General features: G+C 41.2%; 1 long non-coding RNA gene across 1 annotated transcript; it reads right to left on the bottom strand.

Moving 5' to 3' along the window:
• Positions 1-19640: 19640 nt before the first annotated feature.
• LOC132866600 (uncharacterized) lies at positions 19641-21061 on the bottom strand. The gene is made up of 3 exons (XR_009650598.1): positions 21047-21061; positions 20767-20914; positions 19641-19880 (listed from the first exon to the last, which is right to left on the bottom strand). It is a non-coding gene; the product is annotated as an uncharacterized LOC132866600 (long non-coding RNA).
• Positions 21062-22802: the final 1741 nt, after the last annotated feature.

The raw sequence follows: 22802 nt of genomic DNA on the forward strand, positions 1-22802 counted from the left end.
GGTTCGAGCCCCGTGGCCGGCGAGGGCCTTTCTGTGTGGAGTTTGCATGTTCTCCCCGTGTCCGCGTGGGTTTCCTCCGGGTGCTCCGGTTTCCCCCACAGTCCAAAGACATGCAGGTTAGGTTAACTGGTGGCTCTAAATTGACCATAGGTGTGGATGTGAGTGTGAATGGTTGTCTGTGTCTATGTGTCAGCCCTGTGATGACCTAGCGACTTGTCCAGGGTGTACCCCGCCTTTCGCCCGTAGTCAGCTGGGATAGGCTCCAGCTTGCCTGCGACCCTGTAGAACAGGATAAAGCGGCTAGAGATAATGAGATGAGATGAGACGTTCATAGGTCTAAAACATCTCTTTCAGATAGCCTAAAATTTAAGAGTCTATAAATCTAAAATATGTACCCATACCAGAGATTTTCACATTGTCTTTAATGTTAACCTAAAGCAGTTGCAGAATAGGCCTACAGTGCACTCAGTGAGGAAAATCCCACTTTTTATGGAATACATGATCAAAATCCATGAAAACCAGAAATGTCCTACATTTTATTACAAAGGTGAAAACATTAGATGTTTTAATGATGATATCAACGCCGAACTGAAAATGTCCCCAGTTTTCTGCTCAGAAATCTGGTCACCTTACTGTTCCAGCCAGTTTACTATAACACTCGTTTGTATGTTAGCCAGTTTACTATAATGCTAATTTGTATTTTAGTCTGTTTACTATAATGCTAGCTTATACTTTAGCCTGTTTATTATAATGTGAGTTTGTATTTTAGCCTATTCATTATAATGCTAGTTTGAATTTTAGCCTGTGTACTAGAATGCTAGTTTGTGTACTAGACTGTTTACTATAATGTTAATTTGTGTACTAGCCTGTTTACTCTAATGCTAGTTTGTGTTTTAGCCCGTTTACTATAATGCTAATTGTATTTTAGCCTGTTTACGCTAATGATAGTTTGTATTTTAGCCTGTTTTTTATAATGCTAGTTTGTATTTTGCCTGTTTACTATAACGCTAGTTTGTATTTTGGCCTGTTTAATATTATGCTAGTATGTGTTAGCCTGTTCACTATAATGCTAGTTTGTGTTCTAGCCTATTTACTATAATGCTACTTTGTGTACCAGCTTGTTTATTATCATGTGAGTTTGTGTGTTAGCCTGTTTACTTGAACACTAGTTTGCTTTCTAGCGTGTTCATTTTAATGCTAGTCAGACATTTTATTGTTTTATGATTTGTTTCTCCTTAACAGTTAAACTGAAACTCAAGGTCAAATGTCGAGAATCAGGAGAATTAGCATAAACCTAATGCACATGTCTCTTCTCTCATATGTAATCTCGTTCGCATTCAAGATTTATCTGCACTGACCAGAAGTGAGATTAGACCTCGGCCAGTTGTCATAAGTGGCTTTGTGAATTCATCTGTTTACATAAATGCTTGTTGTATAGCCTGACACTAATGCAGCCTTCAGTTACATGGCAGAAAAAAAAAATGAGCAAAGAGAAAAAACAGACCACAGAAACAAGAAAAGAGTGATGGATGGAAACTTTTAGGAGATTGCATCAAGCAGGAGGCAGCCAAAGAGCACATGCAGTCTCACCCCCTTCCCATTTTCTCTTCCTCCCACCCATAACACTTCCATCTTCTAAAGTTCATCCAAATTACAGAGGTCCAAATCGATTTTTCTCCTAAATTAATGGCATAAAAAATGTATCTGAGATCTAATGAGTCTTCTTCATACTTAAGAGTGGTCAAGTTCAAATGCAGCCAGATATCAGGGACATGCTTCTGTGGCTGAAAATGAGACGAGCTGTGTTTTCACCCTGAATTCTTTTCTGTTTAGATCTCAGTGCTATTGAATTCTGGATAGAATGAGAGGTATTGATTAATTTATCACAACAGCTCTGACAGTCGTGCAGCTGCAAATCACAGGTTTATATTAACATCTTTACACTCACCAGCCACTTTATTAGGAACACCCATCCACCTGCTGTTTTATGCATTTCTCTAATCAGCCAATCCCTTGACAGCAGCACAATGCATACAAATCAACAACTTCAGTTCATGTTCACTTCAAACATCAGAATAGGAAAAATTGTGATCTCAAAGTGTGACTTTCAGTGTGGCATGGGTGTTGGTGCTAGATGGACTGGTTTGAGTATTTCAGAAACTGCTGATCTCCTGGGGTTTTCATAATATTTAATAATTATTCAAACATTTTGCTACGGAGGACATAATTATTATACCATATCTATATATTTATCAATCTATCTATTTATCTGTCACATTGGTTGACAGATAAACCTGCAAATCACAGGCTTATATTAACATCTTTACACTCACCAGCCACTTTATTAGAAACACCCATCCACCTGCTGTTTTATGCAGTTGGCTAATTAATCAACACCTTCTTCTTCTTCTTTTAGCTGCTCCCGAATAGGGGTCGCCACAGCGGATCTTTCGTCTCCATTGCTCCCTGTCTTCCGTATCCTTCTCTACCACACCTGCCACTTTCATGTCCTCTCTCACCACATCCATGTATCTCCTCTTTGGCCTTCCTCGTTTCCGTGTGCCTGGCAGCTCCATCCTCAACATTCTCCTTCCAACATGCTCTGCATCTCTTCTCAGAATGTGCCCATACCATCTCAGTCTCATCTCGCTTAGCTTAATTCCCAAGCTCTCCACATGTACTGTCCCTCTGATGTGCTCGTTCCTTATCCTGTCTAACCTTGTCACTCCCATCGCAAACCTTAACATCTTCAACTCCGCCACCTCCAACTTTGCCTCCTGTCTCTTCATTAAGGGTACGGTCTCCAATCCATACATCATAGCTGGTCTCACTACTGTCTTATACATCTTACCTTTCACTTTTGCTGGGACTTTCCTATCACAAATGACTCCCGAAATCCTTCTCCAACTGCTCCACCCTGCCTGCACTCTCTTTCTCACCGCACTATCGCAGCCCCCATTTTTCTGCACAGTTGACTCCACGTACTTGAATTCACCAACTTTCTTTACATCTACTCCTTGCATCTTCACTACACTCTCATCCCCATTCTCGTTGATGCACATGTATTCTGTTTTGCTACTACTCACCTTCATTCTTCTTCGTTCCAACGCATGCTTCCATCTCTCCAAACCCAACTCAATCTCCTTTCTACTTTCACCACATATCACAATATTATCTGCAAACATCATGTACCATGGTGACTCTTGCCTCACTTCGTCCGTCAAGCTGTCCATCACTATGGCAAACAAGAAAGGACTCGAAGCAGATCCATGATGAAGTCCCACCTTCACCTTGAACCATTCAGTCATTCCAACTGCACACCTCACTGCTGTTTCATTGTTCTCATACATGTCTTGCACCACTCTAATATACTTCTCATTCACTCCACACTTTCTCATACAATAGCATAACTCATCTCTCAGCACTCTATCGTATGCCTTCTCCAGGTCTACAAACACACAATGTAGCTTTCTCTGGCCTTCCCTGTACTTCTCCATTAGCATTCTTAAAGCAAAAATTGCATCTGACGTGCTCTTCCTTGGCATAAACCTGTACTGCTGTTCAGAGATGGCTAACTCTCTTCTCAATCTCACCTCCAATACCCTTTCCCATAACTTCATGGTGTGGCTCATCAATTTTATCCCTCTGTAATTACTGCAGCTCTGTCCATCTCCCTTATTCTTGTATATTGGGACTAGCACACTCTTTCTCCATTTATTTGGAATTTTCTCATTCTCTAGGATCTTATTAAACAATCTCGTTAGGAACTCCATAGCCATCTTACCCAAACATCTCCAAGCCTCAATCGGGATACTATCTGGTCCGACTGCTTTCCCAGTCTTCATTCTTTTCATGGCTGCCCTCACCTCATCCTTACTAACCAACTCTGCTTCCTGATTTGCTGTCTCCAACGAATCTGACATTTTCTCTCTTGGATTCTCGTCATTTAATAAATCCTCAAAGTACTGTTTCCACCTTCTTAATACACTCTCTTTGTTTGTCAGCACATTTCCATTTACATCTTTCATCACTCTTACTTGCTGTACATCCCTCGCCTCCCTGTTTCTGTCCCTAGCTAGTCTGTACAGGTCTTTCTCTCCTTCTTTGGTCTCCAGTCTTTCGTACAACTCCTGGTATGCATCTGCTTTCACTTTCGCTACTGATCTGTTTGCCTTCTGTCTCGTCTCTCTGTATAACTGCCTGCTTTCCCAATTCTTCTTTGCTAGTCTCTTCTCTTTTATAATTTCATGCACTTCTTTGTTCCACCACCATGTCTCCTTGTCTTCCTTCCTCCTTCCTGATGACCACCTTAGCACCTTCCTTGCTGCCTCTCTTACTAGTATAGCAGTAGTATCCCAATCTTCTGGCAGACTTCCATTACCACTCAATGCTTGTCTCATTTCTTCCCTAAACTCCTTCTGATGTTCAACCTCTTTTAGTTTCCACCGCTTAATCTTTGGCGCCATTATTTCATGCTTCCTCTTTTTCACTTTCAATCTCATCCTGCACACGACCACTTGATGTTGTCTCACTACACTCTCCCCTGCCATCATTTTACAGTCTCCAATCTCCTTCAGGTTACCCCTTCTGCAGAGTATGTAGTCCACCTGTGTAGCTATTCCTCCACTCTCAAACGTCACCCTGTGCTGCTCTTTCTTCTCAAAGTATGTATTGACTATTGCCAAATTCATCCTCTTTGAAAAATCAACCACCGTTTGCCCTTCCACATTTCTCTCTCTTACACCATATCTGCCCATCCCGTCCTCATCTCCTCCATTTCCCTCACCAACATATTCGTTAAAAATGTCCTCCTCCCTCGGTATACTTTCTACCACTTCATCCATCTTTTCCCAGAAAGACTCTTTCTCTTCATTCTCACATCCAACCTGTGGGGTGTACGCACATACAACATTGATTACCACTCCTTGAATCTCCAACTTCATGCCTATCACTCTATCTGACACCCTTTTCACATCAATCACACTGTTGACCAACTCTCCCCTAAAATAATACCAACACCATTTCTCTTTCTCTCGACTCCATAATAAAACAACTTGCATCCACCTCCAATGTTCTTGGCTTTCCTTCCCTTCCACCAAGTCTTCTGCACACACAAAATGTCCAACTTCCTTCTTTCCATCATACCTGCTAACTCTCTCACTCTGCCAGTCAATGTTCCCACATTCATTGTTCCTACCCTCAATTCCAAGCTCCTTCCCTTCCATCTTTCATGCTCTCTCCAAACACACCTCCCCCCTCTCTTTTCCCTTCTCCATTTTGGCACAACAGTAGCATACTTTCCACCGGCACCCTGTTGACCAACAGTACTGGAGGCGACCGTTGTTAACCCAGGCTCCGACCGATCCGGTATGGTATTTCTCTTTTCAATCCACATGTTAGATTTGGCACAGTTTTACTTCCTGATGCAACCCTCTCCGATTTATCTGCGCTTGGGATCGGCACCAAGAGTACGCTTATGCACCCCCAGTGGCTGGATTCTCATCTCTCATTATCTCTAGCCGCTTTATCCTTCTACAGGGTCGCAGGCAAGCTGGAGCCTATCCCAGCTGACTACGGGCGAAAGGCGGGGTACACCCTGGACAAGTCGCCAGGTTATCACAGGGCTGACACATAGACACAGACAACCATTCACACTCACATTCACACCTACGGTCAATTTAGAGTCACCAGTTAACCTAACCTGCATGTCTTTGGACTGTGGGGGAAACCGGAGCACCCGGAGGAAACCCACGCGGACACGGGGAGAACATGCAAACTCCACACAGAAAGTCCCTCGCCGGCCATGGGGCTCGAACCCAGGACCTTCTTGCTGTGAGGCGACAGTGCTAACCACTACACCACCGTGCCGCCCTGGCTGGATTCTAATTCATCTAATTAATTAATTAGATTCTAATTAATTAATCTAATTCTAATTAATCAACACCTTAGAGGTGTAAATTAATTGTAGCAGTAGTTATCTTAATTCATTAATTAATCTCTAGTTTTATTATTATTTCTGATTAATCTCTAGTTTTATTATTTATTTTTAATCTCTCGTTGTATTATCACAATTAATTAATTAATTAATTAAGTTATTTATTAACTATTAATTGATTGATTGATTGATTGATTGATTGATTGATTGATAGTAGTGTAGTTCTCTAAATTAATCAATACCTAAGAGATGTAAATAATATTTCTCTATGAGCTTGGGACAGGTTGTGCTTTGCTTTTTCATTATTTTTGTTATTGTTTTTTATTTTTTATTTTTTTGCGATGCACTAATCAATATTACACAACTCTCTGGCACTCTGGAAGGGACATGGGGGGAGGGTATGTTTGTGAGATTACATTAAATTACAGGCATTTAGCAGACACTCATATCCAGAGCAATGTACAACATACCAAAAGCAGCCTAGGGAGCAGTTGGGATTAAGTGCCTTGCTCAAGAGCACTTCAGCCATTCCTGCTGGTCCAGGGAATCAAGCCAGTGACCTTTTGGTCCTAAAGCTGATTCTCTAACCATTAAGTCATAGCAAAAGTTATACAAAATCTCACAAAATTTTCATTTAGGTCATTGTACATTCAGGTTAGTTCAGCAACATGGAAACAAGGCTGTAGTGGAAGTTAAACACACATAAATGCATTTCACATTTACTGTATGGTGTCCAGACTGTGTGTCCAATCACATCATCACATTTACAAAAAGGTAGATGAGCACACACACACACACACACACACAGTCCTGTGCAAAAGTCTTAGGCACACGTAAAGAAATACTGTCGAGCAAAAATGGTTTAAAATAATGAAATGAAATGTTTCAACATAAAAAAATAATATAAATATCATTAAGCCATAATAAATGAAAAAAGTCAATATTTGGTGTAAAATGACCCTTTGCTTTAAAAAAAATGTGGTCTCAGGTCCAATGAGTTCAGTTTTATAAGGAAATAAGCTGTAGGTTTTACTGAGCATCTTGCAGAACCAGCCACAGTTCTTCTGGACACTTTGACTGTCACACTTGCTTCACACTTTGACTGTCACACTTTTGCAGCAAGACCCAGTAGCTTTCATTATGTTTTCTTTTTTTAATCTGAAAAGTGGCCTCTTATGGAATATGCTCCTCAGATCCAAACTTTTTTTTTCTGTAACATTTAATTTTGTGCTGGAAAATTGTGTTTGGAACTCTAAAATGTTTTTTACTGACTCAGTAATATAGAAGTCATAAAATAGAAATCAATAACAAAGTTTGTATGAAAAAAAAATAGGGTGCCTAAGACATTTGCACAGTCCTGTGGGTGGGTGAACTTATCTGCAGAGGGCATTTGAAGATCATGAAAACCTCATCTCATCTCATCTCATTATCTCTAGCCGCTTTATCCTGTTCTACAGGGTCGCAGGCAAGCTGGAGCCTATCCCAGCTGACTACGGGCGAAAGGCGGGGTACACCCTGGACAAGTCGCCAGGTCATCACAGGGCTGACACATAGACACAGACAACCATTCACACTCACATTCACACCTACGGTCAATTTAGAGTCACCAGTTAACCTAACCTGCATGTCTTTGGACTGTGGGGGAAACTGGAGCACCCGGAGGAAACCCACGCGGACACGGGGAGAACATGCAAACTCCACACAGAAAGGCCCTCGCCGGCCACGGGGCTCGAACCCAGGACCTTCTTGCTGTGAGGCGACAGCACTAACCACTACACCACCGTGCCGCCTCATGAAAACCTTTTGAAACATTTTTAAAGGATTTTTTTTTTAGTTTGTTTGTTGTCAATAGGAAGCATGTCTTTTTGTTTGAGCTGAAACATGTGTCCTCATTTGCCAGACTAGTGGACCCCCCCCCCCCCCCCCCTTACTACTCAAAAAGAGTGATTTTTCTTTCTCATATTAAAAAAAAATAAATTAAAAAATTATGTCAGCAGAGGGGAAATGTATTGCTTTATTGCACTGCTCATGTGAAGCCAACTTATTTTATAGATTGATGTCTTTGTTGTAGTGATTTCTTTTTCTCTGGTGCTGTAGATGTAAACAGTAACTGGGGAGAAAAGTCGGGTCATTTTGGTGCTGTGCTCCATTTGTCAGCAAAGCTGTTAGCCGTTGTTGTCATTTCTTGGAATACAGTCATTGCAGATGTACAGAGAGAGGGAAAATAAATTTGAATAAAGTAATTCAAATAAAATTGGAGTTCCTGAGGAATAAATCGTGTTCTTCATGCACCCTGCTTTCTGATGAGTGTGTTATGTGTTAACCTGTAAAAGTTCTTCAGTCTTTCTCATCCATCCAGCTAAAGCATGGCACTTACACAAAAAGTCTTTGGGAGGCAAAGGTGGAGAAAGTATTAGATCAAAATTGCTGGGTTCACAGAACTTCACTTCACAAACTTCACTTATTCACACAAACTTTTCCCATTAGGCTCAAGTATAAAACAGTTGTCAGAAGAATGTGCATTTATGCAGTGTTTTCATTTCAGGGTCATGGTCACCTGAAAGACATAACTTTGCCTACGGACTTTAGTTCTCCTACATATTTGGCAAAGCCATCTCTGGCATTATTGTTCAGGTGCAGGATTTTGAAGTAGTGATGCAGAGGTAAGTACAGTGTCTTGCAAAAGTATTCATCCCCCTTTGCTTTTGTCCTGTTTTGTCACATTAAAAGCTGGAATTAAAATAGATTGTTTGGGGGATTAGTACTATGTGATTTACACAACATGGCTACAACTTTAAAGGTGAAAATTGTTGTTTTATTGTGAAAAAAACTAATAATTAAGATGAAAAAAAAAACAGAAATCTGAATTGGTATGAATGTGAATTGGTATCCCCCCCCACCAAAAAAAAAAAAGTCAGTACTTTGTAGAGCCACCTTTTGCTGCAATTACAGCTGCAAGTCTTTCAGGGTATGTCTCTATTAGCTTAGCAAATCTAGCCACTGGGATTTTTGCCCATTCATCAAGTGAAAACTGCTCCAACTCCTTCAAGTCAGATGGGTACACCAATGTTCAAGTTATGCCACAGATTCTCAACTGGATTGAGGTCTGGGCTTTGACTAGACCATTCCAAGACATTTAAATATTTCCCTTTAAACCACTCCAGTATAGCTTTAGCAGTATGTTTAGGGTCATTGTCCTACTAGAATGTGAACCTTGATCCCAGTCTCAAACCTCTGGCCAACTCAAACAGGTTTTCCCCCAGAATTGCCCTGTATTTAGTGCCATCTATCTTTCCTTCAATCCTGACCAGCTTTCCTGCCCCTGCAGATGAAAAACATCCCCACAACATGATGCTGCCACCACCATGCTTCACTGTCAGAATGGTTCTCTCAGAGTGTTGGATTTGTTCCACACATGGCATATTTTTTCATCTTAATTATTGTTTGTGTCACAATAAAACAACAATTGTTACCTTTAAAGTGGTAGGCATGTTGTGTAAATCAAATGGTGCTAACCCCCCAAAAATCAATTTTAATTCCAGCTTGTAATGCGACAAAACAGGACAAGCACACAGGGGATGAATACTTTTGCCAGACACTGTAGTTCTTCATTTCAGAGATGCTAAACAAAGACTAGTCAGAACTCCTTGATTGTTAAAGATACCTCTCAGGATTATTGTGTGGAAGCTCACAATTATAGATGGTTATTTGCAGTCACCAAGGACACTGAAAAGAAGAAATGAAGACTTGGGTAAGTACAAGAAGAAGATAAAGATATTCAGTGCCAAACATTCAGGCAACTCAGGTAGCGTCTTCTCATTGAAAGAAGTTCCAAGGAAGCTCAAGAAGAAATGAATATGCCTCTTTGCTTTTGTGAATGAACTACCAAAATACATTGTGTATATAATGCAGCAAGGGGGAATAACTAAGCCAAGTACCCTGAAGAACTGAAGCAGATACTATGAATGCTGTGATAACTCTTTGAAGCTCAAGAAGTTCACAGGAAGTGTTGTAACTGCTTTTGGTGTCCACAAGAGTCACAATTCTCTTGGAAAAGGTTTCCAATCTCCACTCATATGGAGGATGAATTGTGACACGGATAATTATTTAAATAAACCTTTAAATAAATAATAAAATATTTCATTAATTTATTAAAAGTTGAATTAAATGTTTAAAATTGAAAATAAATACATAAATAATTAATTTAATCCCAATTTCTCATCTCATTATCTCTAGCCGCTTTATCCTTCTACAGGGTCGCAGGCAAGCTGGAGCCTATCCCAGCTGACTATGGGCGAAAGGCGGGGTACACCCTGGACAAGTCGCCAGGTCATCACAGGGCTGACACATAGACACAGACAACCATTCACACTCACATTCACACCTACGGTCAATTTAGAGTCACCAGTTAACCTAACCTGCATGTCTTTGGACTGTGGGGGAAACCGGAGCACCCGGAGGAAACCCACGCGGACACGGGGAGAACATGCAAACTCCACACAGAAAGGCCCTCGCCGGCCCCGGGGCTCGAACCCAGGACCTTCTTGCTGTGAGGCGACAGCGCTAACCACTACACCACCGTGCTGCCCTTAATCCCAATTTATATCATGTAAATATATATATATATATATTTATCTCGCTATTTAATTAATTATTGCATTCTGTTTATTTAATTATTTCATTGCCCTGTGTTCCACCACATCATGAAATAATTAAATCTGTCAACCTCACCCATCAAAGTCTGTGGGCGTATCCTAACACCTGATTGGTTGCCCTGCATATCAAGTCTTGGCAGATCGATTGTAGAGATGATGATCACTGCCTGTACAGAACACACTGGGAAACAAAACTATTGCAATACACTGGGTGGCGCTGTTCGTTTCACCAGAACACTCGTGGACACACAATCTAGCGTCGTGTGCTGGCACCAAAAACAGACAGTGGGATGCTGTGCTGTGTTGTTAAACTGTACATATGAAAACAGAAGAAAATGCGCAAAAGTTGCCCAGAGCTTCTGAGGGAAGCAGCCAGTTTAATAGAAGAAGCCCTACGATGTCCTCCAGCTGTGTCCGGAACATCCTCACATGAACCTGCTGCCACGCCACGAACACCCGTTCAGGGTAAGCTAATTAATGTTATGTTAGACAGGTGTACTAGTAATCATTAAGGATTCAAGATACATGTCAATTTGGATTAAGACTTTAAAAATAAATTAGCCTGACTCATTATGGGTAATAGTTATTGCTGATGTGTAAATGGTATGGGCAATTTGTTGGTAGGCCAGTGGTTTAGATGGGAGCTAGTTTGCTAATCTGTAAAAATACGTTAGCCAGCGGCCACGTTTAAAGATAGAGGCGTACGCACTTATAGCTCAGTGGGCGTACGGCTTGACGTTAATTTGTATTCAAAAACTGCTCCCATAATGTTGGTATTCGATTTTATTTTTTGAGAGATGGTTGCTAAGCTGATATTGCTCTGTGTTATAGCCGAAGTAGCGAGACTATTTGCGCCTTACGCCAGAACAAGCATGGCAAGACGACCAGGAGTCCAAGCTACTCCTTGAAGAAATTACAGCTACACACACATGTTCTGCTGTGTGGCTGACCACCGGACCGACACAGTCCCGAGCGTAGGAATGAAAGCAGACCTTCTCGCCGCAGGACACTGGGAGAGCAGAGAGTGACATTTTCAGGTTAGTAGGCCTAATTGTGAGAGTTTTTTTTTTTTTTTTTTCTGTATGCTGCAGTTAACCGGTCGTTTAGTGTAATCTCCAAAATGACTCAACATACCTACTGCCTAGCTTGGGGGGGATGAGCCAATAACTTGGTTTTTGGATATCCATTTCTGTGTAGTCTTTTTTTCTAATACAGGGAATCCCAGTGATCCTATGGTTATAACGAATAAACTGATGGAAGTTTATCCAAAGCTGCAAGAAGGAGGAGGCTTTGAACTTCTTAAAATTACAGGGCCAACTCGCAGCCGAAGCCTTGCATTACTGCCATGTCCCAGCACAGGATACATCTTAGCCTTTTTGAAGGATCCATCAACGATGATTGGACAGGCCACACTCTACATACGTCCACTACAACAGGATCTACCCTTAGACTGTGTAAGTTTATTTACAGAGACTTTCAAGCTCAGTGGTGTATTTTTATTTATTGAAATTATTGATCAAAAGTCGTTTGTTGTTCAGGAGAGGCCATGTCATACCTCTGGTCCTGCCATACCTTGCATCACTTGTCAGAAGGAGGTTATTTTTTCTGAGATGAAGTGTCACAGATTGACCTGCAATGAGTATGTATTTTCTGAAACGTACCATATTTACTTAAAGAAAATGTCTCTTGAGTGTTTAACAAAAAATGAGGTAGTATGACGCTTCTATATTTAATTTTTGTTAACTTTTAGGGCACCAATGCAGGATTCAGAGAGAGATCAAGAGGGAGGCCCAAAAGAAGATAATGGAGAGACCCCAGTCAGTGATGATGTTGAAGTGCCTGGACCATCGGTTGAGAATGCAGTAAAACCAGTAGTGATTGACTTGGAGGAGTGTGATTACAATGAAACAGACAATGGTTAGTGACATAACAATGGACTGCTAGGAGATTGGAAATGTAAAAAAGTAAATAGGAAATATTGATGGACAACATAATGCTATTTTTCGCACATAATGGCTTTGTAAAATAAAATACATCTTAGCATTTCAGACTTAAAGTTACTGAAAAAAAAGTCATTACAATTTAGGACACAACCTTAAAAATCACATCTTGCTTTATTTGGCCCTCAATGTATATTACAGCTTAAAATATGGCTACGTTTACATTAGACCGTATCTGTCTCATTTTCTTCGCGGATGCACTGTCCGTTTACATTAAACCACCTGGAAAAGCCGGGAAACGGGAATCCGCCAGCGTCCACGTATTCAATCTAGATCGTATCTGGTCCGGTGCTGTGTAAACATTGAGATACGCGAATACGCTGTGCTGAGCTCTAGCTGGCGTCCTCATTGGACAACGTCACTGTGACATCCACCTTCCTGATTCGCTGCCGTTGGTCATGTGACGCGACTGCTGAAAAACGGCGCGGACTTCCGCCTTGTATCACCTTTCATTAAAGAGTATAAAAGTATGAAAATACTGCAAATACTGATGCAAATACTGCCCATTGTGTAGTTATGATTGTCTTTAGGCTTGCCATCCTTCCACTTGCAAGTAGTAAGTGATATGCGCTGGGATCACACACACACAGCGGCTCAGTCCCGAATCACGGCTTGTGCACTTCACTCGCGCGCTGTGTGAGCTGCGCAGGGCCGGAGTGCGCACCCTCCAGAGGGCACTCGCTGTTCAGGGTGGAGTGATTTGGAGCGCAGGATGCCTGCGGAGCCGAGCGTATCCGTGTATTGGTGTTGCTGTGTGCACGGCTAACGGTTTTAGTGTAAACGCGAATCGTTTTAAGAACGTTAATCTGATGATCCGCTGATTCGACGTAATGTAAACGTAGCCTATGTAGCCGGTCAGAATGCTGCTTTGCTTGCTTTCTCTCTGTCTTAACATGCCTATTAATATTAGATATCCTTTTAATTCTCTCGATTGTTTTTTAGATTGGAAACTTATTAAAGAGCCAGCTCGAGCGGCTAAAGTTTTTAAAGAGAATCTTCTAAGGGAGCATGCCAATGGGGAAACACTTAAGATGAAGATGGATGTTTGAGACTCAGAAGAGGAGCGGGAACAACAGCTTCTGTCATTCTACAAGCAGCAGCAGAAGTGGGCATGTCCACTCAACTGTACTCTTGCTGGTAGGTATTAGTTTGTCAGGGTTGTGTTCTAAAATAAAGGACAAATTAAGTAACTAATACATAGTCTGTAACATAAATACATTAAAAGTAGAGTGTGTAATTAAAGTAGTTTATTTCCAGAATTTATGCTGCCGATTCACAAGTTTGGACTATGGAACTATGAACTATGGCTTGGAAATTTACAAATAAATTTAAAAATATATGTGTATGAGTGAAAATGGGGTCTCGGTCACTGTGCTTTTATGAGTATGTTTCACTTTCTCAGGTGATGCTGCTGTTGGAGAGGGAGTGATGAGGTTCTTCATGACAACAATAATATCCAAACTCCAGTTTGGATTCAGTCTAGGGCTTGGTAAGTTTCCTACTGTTTTGCTGGATAATATGGTGTTATGTTTAATTTAAGTAATTAATAATTGCTGTGATTTCTGCTTTGCTGGTACTTGACAGGAGGAATAGGCCGAACACTATTATTTGAGGGAGAACCTGACCATCTTGTACCAGCAGCATCAGAGGCACTCATTGAAAGCAACCTCTTCAGGGTTGCAGGTAGGATGTTGGCCCACAGCTTTCTGCATGATGGCCCCCTTGTCACAGGGTTAAGTCCTGCTGTGATTCATGTGCTTTTCAATGGAGACCCCGAAGTGGCAACGGTTGCTATTGAAGACTGCCCTGATCTACACATCAGGAATATCATAAAACTGGTAAGCATACAAATTGAAAAGCTGCTTTTTTTTTTTTTTTTGTGGAAATAACGTTTAAGCATGGATTCTAGCTTGATAAAGAAGAACTTGCACCTGAAGAGAAGGACACTATTTCAGCTCTCTGCATGTCCTGGGACCTCCCAAAAACAAACAAACTTCGGCTACGTTTACATTACGTCGAATCAGCGGATCATCAGATTAACGTTCTTAAAACGATTCGCATTTACACTAAAACCGTTAGCCGTGCACACAGCAACGCCAATACGCGGATACACTCGGCTCCGCAGGCATCCTGCGCTCCAAATCACTCCGCCCTGAACAGCGAGTGCCCTCTGGAGGGTGCTCACTCCGGCCCTGCGCAGCTCACACAGTGCGCGAGTGAAGTGCACAAGCCACGATTCGGGACTGAGCCGCTGTGTGTGAGATCCCAGCGCATATCACTTACTACTTGCAAGTGGAAGGATGGCAAGCCTAAAGACAATCATAACTACACAATGGGCAGTATTTGCATCAGTATTTGCAGTATTTTCATACTTTTATACTCTTTAATGAAAGGTGATACAAGGCGGAAGTCCGCGCCGTTTTTCAGCAGTCGCGTCACATGACCAACGCCAGCGAATCAGGAAGGTGGATGTCACAGTGACGTTGTCCAATGAGATGCCAGCTAGAGCTCAGCACAGCGTATCCGCGTATTTTGAATGTTTACACAGCACCGGAGCTGACACGATCTGGATTGAATACGTGGACGCTGGCGGATTCCCGTTTCCAGGCGTTTCCAGGCGGTTTAATGTAAACGGACAGTGCATCCGCGAAGAAAACGAGACAGATACGGTCTAGTGTAAACGTAGCCTTCTTCTCCTCCATGCAGTGAGTTCCTCCTTGATAAGCTGTTGAATTATATAGTTGCTGTTGTGAAGTTTGTGAAGTCTTATGGCTTATGTTAACACTGGCAGACACATGCCATGCGTGCAGTAAATAAGTGGTGAAAATCATGCTAAACTTGTTTAAAAGGAGGCTGAATACTTTTGCATGCAGTCCTCTTTTTTTGTAGATCAAGTTTAATATGAAATTGCATTTTTAAGTTCAAGGGTATGAATGTTCATGCAAACCTCTGTACATCTGATATTGTGAATGAGCGTTATGATAAACCTTTAAAAAGTTATTTGTCAACTGTTCATTATTAACTATTATATAGTGGCTCATTGTGTGATTGTAAACAAGTTACCTACTGAGTGTTGCCAACATCCTTAATAGTTGAGTTGTGAATTAGGTCTGTAATATGGGTTATGTCTGTCTCTTAGGTCATTGGTAGGATTACACGGCAGATAAAACAACTGAGAAAGGGCCTTAAAGACGTAATGCTCTGGCCGCTTCTCTCAAGGCCAGATGTGGTACAACTGATGTTCCCCAGAATGTCCGAAATTGAGTTCACACCCCAGGTGAGTCAGTTTTTTGTTTACTTGATTAATTTATGCACCATGTATGTGCATGCTGAGCGACGGCCCCAAAGTATGACTTCATGTGGTACAGTAGACAAATCTCTTCAACATGTCATCATGACGAGGCGTAAATATACACGCCATCCTGACCGTCCAATCTCGTGTTGTCTCTACGCGTTATCTTAAGTCGTGAATGTCAACGCCTTCTTAAGTCATGAATGTCAACACCTTTTCACACCGTGTTTCAGCCACCATGATTACAGCTCCACCCTCTCCATAACGAGTCACGAGTGCTGATAGAAGAAAGGTAAGCAGTTGAATCCCTGTGTAGGTCATTAACTAAATCAATTTGGTAAAGCACGTTGTGGCAACACGATTTACCGGCACATGGATTGGCGTGTTATACAGACGCAAATTCGTGAGAACAGTCTCTGTACTCTGGGTTGAAAAACATTCGAACGGTGAGGGGAGGGAAAAAGACATTTTTATGACCGTGTAGATTTTTAGGTACCACAAAAACTTTGTGTCGCTGTGAAATGTTTGTGTTCTTTTAGATAATCCTACAGAAAATCACTTGGCCTGTGGAGGAGGACAGTGATGATGAGGACTTTGACCTGGAGAGCACGTGCCGAATCACAGGGTTCCTGAGAACGTTCGTGGAAGCTGGTATGGAACGCTTTATTTGGCGAATGTATTGTACACTTTACATTTTGTTCGTTCGTCTCATGGATATTCTAATAGATGAATATGAACATACAGTGGCAAAAGTATTCATACCCCTTTAATTTGTCAACATTTTGCCCAAATCGCATCCATAAACATAGTTTGGCACAATCACTGGAAGTAAATGGCTCCATTAGCATCAAGCCAAGTGTCCACTTGAGGGAATTGAGTATCACTTTTGCACGCTGCTGAATTTTACATTCATTTTGAAGTGCTTTATAAATAAATTTGATGTTTTATTTGGCACCATAGACTTCCATTGCAATGTTAAATATGGCTATACTGTCACATTTTGCAAGCACAGAAAAAAAACATTTTCATATTTTACGAGGGGTTGACTAAAGATAAACAATATCTTGGAATAAGGTGGACACATATGTTGTTTCAGCACTGCACATTAAAGATCAGCAGGCTTTTTAGATCATGGTGATGCAAGATTTTTTTTTTTTTTATTACATCTCAATTAGTGTTAGGTAGTGGCCACTCACATTTACTTTGCCCTGAAGCCATTTGAACCAGTGTGCTGGTATGCTTTGGCTGACTGTCCATTTAGAAGACCATTAGGTGAAAATTTTTACCATTAAGCCAATTTTACCATTTAAATTTCTAAAGACAACTATTTACTGAGAGAACCTGGGACTGAATACTTTTGCATGCACAAATATAAATTTGCTTTCACTTCATGATTTAGTCCTTCGCATAAACTTTCTGTTGATGTGGCAACATCTGAACATTCAGCATCTGAAGGGGTATAAGTACTTATGCAAGCCATTCTATGTGTTAATCCCATGTATTAATTTTAGCTTCATCAGGTACCCTGTCTCAATTGGTGAGGTTCTGGGTTGGTTGGGAGAGGCTTCCTGCTGAATTAAGGGTGGAGATTTCAGGCGGGACCCTTCCCACCTCTGCCACCTGCTTCGAAACACTCAAGCTGCCATGTCATTTCACAACATACAGTGACTTTGAAAAAGCACTTACCTCTGCCATAAATACTGCAGACACAGGATTTGGACTAGTTTAATTGTTTGTACTGTTTTAAAGCGGTCATTGCATGCAGTAATCCATGTCAGCTCATCTCACTTAAGTTCAAAGGTGTTAAATTGTGTTTACATTTTTCCGAAACCCTGAAGTTGTTAAAGAAAAGATGCAGTAGTTCAGGAGTGTGTGCGCATTTGTGTGACTGTCTTCAAAGCGTTTTTTAAACATTAAATGAAAGCAGTAAAACTAGTATTTTTGTCTTTACACCATGTGAATTTTGTGCCGGTGTAACATGCTGAATAAATCTGAAGTTCTTCCGTCAGTTTGTGTCAAGAAATTGCTCATTTATCAATATACCTACAGCGAGACTGACAGTATGCAATGTTCATAGGGCCCACTCCGACCGGAGGAAAGAGGAAAAGGCACAGCACAGTGCAATCTCTTTACCACTCTGAGGGGAGAGAAGCCTCCCTTGGGGTTTATTGTAGCAAATCATGTGGTTATACAAAAGTTGGCAAAAACAACTCATTAATAAAAAGATACAGTGTGACATATGTAAGGAGTCACAGACAGTCAAGGCCACAGCCATGATCCCAGACAGAATGTTTTCTCCTCTCATGCGCACCTGGCCTCACAAACAGGACACAGATATGTGTCTTGATAATGATTGAACATAATGCAAAGCATTTAACTATATTTTCTTTAACATTATTTCATCATTCTTGACACAACTTCAACGGTTTCAACATAACATTGTATTGCATCAGATGCAGATAATCCTACATGTGGCAAAATGGCAAGTTCTTCCTCTGTGAGCTCATGTGCCAACTGAACCTCAGGGACTGACACCATGCCTCCATGCCTCCATTCAGACGGTGCGGTCCATTCCAGTCGATTCCATAGTCATCATAAACCTGAAAATCAGAGAAGCATGATCAGTATTGAACTTACAACTAATTTGACATGGCTCTGAGGAAGACGACAGTCGTACGTCGAAACATAACAGGTAAACAAACCAAAAACTAGATGTCTGATAAAGAAAAAAAAAACCCTAACTATAATTTGACATGGCATTGCACAAGTTAATTAAAATGTTAGGTCACCAAGTTGGGAAGAAATTGAAAGTTGGATCATTCTCCTTTTGTTAAAAAAGTTATGCATACTGTGCACCAGGTAAACCGAATTAATCATGAGTTATTTAGGAAACAATTTGAAGTAGATTTCTTTAACCTGTGTAGGATCCTCTATAGGGCCTTGCTCTCTGTATCATATCCAGAGTTGCTGAGGTGACTGATTCCTTTCGGTTCTGAGACCATGGAAGTTCCAGGCATCTCTGAAACTGTTGAGGCTGTGCTGAATGACAGGAAGGAAGGTGTGGTGCAGTGCAAAAAGATGGACCTCGCTATCCGGATTCAGTATTCCCTGACCTTCCAGTGAAGTAAAGCTCTGGTAGAAGAGGTCCAGTGTGTGTTCATAAACATCCCTCCACATCCTCTCAATCCTGTGTTCAGTAAAATAAGAAAATCAATGTTTTAAGACATTTTAAAGTCTCCTTACTACACAACCGCTCAAAAGTTATAGAACACATTACAGTATCACAAAAGTGAGTACACCCCTCACATTTCTGCTGATGATCTATAATAACGTTTCATGGGGCAGCACTGAAGAAATGATAACTTTCACAGTCACAGTTTGCTGAAGACCAACAGACTGAGGACATGGATTACTGGAACCATCTCCTGTGGTCTTCTTGGGAAGTAAAGTTCACAGAAGGAAACATGAATGTCAACATGTATTGTTAGATAGTGAAGCAGAGCACGACCCTCTCCCCCCATGTTTCAGTGTCCGGGCAAGTGTCATATTGCTGGAAAGCTTAGATTCTACTCCTTGAAAACATATTCTCACTCATCAATGGCAGAGCTGTGGAAACTGAAAAGCAAAGTTCAATGAACTGAATAATCTGGAATTTCAGTGAAAGCACTAGGAAAAAGTGTGGTTCACTAACGTTTGACCAGTAGTATGTATGTACTGTATGTGTTTATTTATTGAAACTATTTATTTACCGCTGATTGTGGACACTTCATCCAGTGATGTGTGAATTCCTGTCAGTACCTCTACTTCTGATCATAAATTCTGCGACATCTGCATTCTCTCCCCCTTTATCAGACCGTACCCTTGACGGCAGTCCATACTGCTCAACAGCAGTCATGAAGCTCCGTAAGACCGTACTGGCTCTATTATTGCCAGCCACAATGAGGTAGACCACAAGACGACTGAATCCGTCCACCCCTCCATGGATAACAAATCTCCACCTGTGAAGCAGTTGTAAACGCAAAAAGATGTCTGTAAATGAAGTGTTTATGTTGCTTTTAGACAAGCAATTCTTGTATAGTCAAATAGCCCTTGTTAAGAGTCATTGCACCATCAAAGTGTTTTTGGTTAATAATAAAGTTATAATGATAACATTATGGCATAACTGCCATTGACTCCAATCAGCAAAAATGGTCAAGCTACTGAAGGCTTATATAGGCCCTAATGGTGATTAGATTGATAAGATGACAAAAAAGACATAAAAATGTTAAAATAATTTGATTAGTTTCCACTTTCTTCATGTTCAAAGGAGTGAGGATCTTCACAGACATTTTCTTCTTGTGAAATTCTACCCTTGATATTGAAATAAACAGGTGGCCCATTTTAACTAATCGCATACATTTTCACCTGAGATTAAAATGTGTTCATTTATAAATACACACTGCTCAAAAAAATAAAGGGAACACAGAAACAACACAGTGCAACACAATGTCAATCATACTTCATACATACATCTGAATTTAGCCTGTCCAGTTAGGAAGTTACACTGATTGTGAATCCATTTTGCCTACTGTTGTGTAAATTCAACAGGCAACAAATACAAAGGAGAGGCAATATCCAAAACGCGCCCTAACAGCAAAATGGATTCACAATCAGTGTTGCTTCCTAACTGGACAGGTTGATTGAGAAGTATGATTGACTTTGTATTGCACTGTGATTTTTCGATGTTCCCTTTATATTTTGAGCAGACATATGACTTTAAAATCACAGAAGGGTAGATTATAAGTGACTTTTGACAACAAATTCAATTTATGGTTATTCACTCCTGAGACTTTACGACAAAAGAGGCTCATTTCACTTAATGTTGTTACTACTAATATGACTGACCTGATGAGCTTATGATTCCCATCTATATGCCACAAGGAATTCGGGCCAGGTACAGAATACTGCCTTCGCCTTGACACACGCAGCCTTAAACGTCTCATGTGAACTCCTTCTGCATTGACTCTGCGTAGAGATTCTAGTACTCTTGAGCCTGGACGGAGATAAAGTATAGGCTAAAATCTTTGGACGACATGAATGAATGACAATTTTCACAGACAGTATAGCAACTGGCGACTGGCAACCTCCTTAAAAACTCCTGTTCTGGTCATATTAATATACTCACTTGGAACACGCACACCTCCTGCATTTAGATGACCACGCATGAGCTTGTACCCGGTGTTTGGGTGTCTTCTGTGGATTTCAATAACCATGCGGTCCAACTCAGCATCGTCCACAGTTGAATAAAGGTCTTGCTTTCTGCACAAACAAAACATCAACTGCAATTTGTTATGCTAAATGTAATATCCTTTTTGAACGAATGAGATATGACATTGGAGCACTTGCATATGACGTCACAGCTGATCCAGATTGTGACAGACGCCATCTTGCCGGTCAAACACCATATTCTGCCTTCTACTTGTACTTCTGGGTCTACTTCTGCTTTTACTTCTACCTTTCCTTCTGGAAAACCCTACTATATACAATTCTACTACAATGGCTGCGGCTACAAGCTCTCCCTACCTGTGCATGTTTTTTTATGTTTTTTGTGTGTATTTTTGCATGTTGTTCGTCTGTACCGGACTTCGATATCCACTACAACTGTATGGACTTACTGGACATTGGTTTCCAGCAGAAAATGACGGTTTGTAGCGATTTCCATCGCATGCACAACATTCCAGATGAGAAAAAAAAAAACATTCCGGACGAGATAGTGAGACCAGCGGGGTCTCCGTGGATTGTTATCGGAAGCAAAGCAAAGGAGGCGGTGCCGGGAGCGGAAGCAAAAGCAAGGCTGCAGAGCCGGCCTGTTGACTAAGCTCAGAAAACAGCCACTCAAATCTCCACTGCTAAGCCTCTACCTCTCCAACGCCAGATCCATGTAAACAACACGGACGATTTGGAATTACCTTATTCTATTCTATAATCAGCTGGTCAGTGCTATACTCAATACTTAAGTGACTTACCCATCCAATGAGGATTCTTGTTTACAAGATGCCACATCTGAGTCGCTGACAAATCCTGAATTTCTGTAAAGATAACTGTCCAGAGATTTATAAGCACGCAGTGCTTCACCACTGAACAGCGAGGGAAAGTTAATAAGGTAATTATACACGTCCGGGTATTCCGCTGGCAGTTCAAAATCCGGTCATGAAAACTCCGTCCGGTAAGCCATAAGGGTCACAAATCTGTAGATCGTTTATTTTAGACATATATCTAGTTATCTGTTCATTAGAAAAATGAGCCGTGTAGTCCGTTGGTTGAAATTGATCCATTCTGTACACGAGTGCAGCAGTATTCAGAGGTGTTTTTGACTGACAAGATGGCGGTTGTGTACTTTCCGGTCACGTGACTGCAAGATCTCTATTACTAAAAATAGTAACACTGCGCGTGCGCAGCCATCTTGGAAGTCACTCGCTCCAGAGCGCTCATAGAGTACACATTTAGCGATTCGTTTCCGCGTTAGAGGGCTTAAAAGCTTGGATTTTTTAAGAATTTAGACATCTGAAGTGATGGAGCACTACTGTGAAAGTTTGGATAAGCAGGCACGGGAGCGTTATGCTGAGAAGGTACGTTTCATTGGGAATGTAGCTCCATACACTGTTAGTGAGAAGGAATGGAAAGCTGACCCCAGCTTGTTGCCGCATTTAACATACATAGATCTTGTGAACTATCTAGTGTTTCACCCAAGTCCATTTTGTGAACTAAAGGATTTCCAGAACTACAAGAGTATGGAAGCATACGATAGATTTGTGTCCGGTTGGGTCCGCGATGTGTTGGTGTTTACTGCTGAAGATGGAGAGAAAAGTGATCAGAGGGAAAGTGTTACACTCGCAGAGTCTATCCCAGCCTAGTCTACACCCCTGGATAATAGTTGACAA

The sequence above is a fragment of the Neoarius graeffei genome, chromosome 18 (assembly GCF_027579695.1).
Source record: "Neoarius graeffei isolate fNeoGra1 chromosome 18, fNeoGra1.pri, whole genome shotgun sequence".
In the NCBI taxonomy this organism is placed as follows: Eukaryota; Metazoa; Chordata; class Actinopteri; order Siluriformes; family Ariidae; genus Neoarius; species Neoarius graeffei.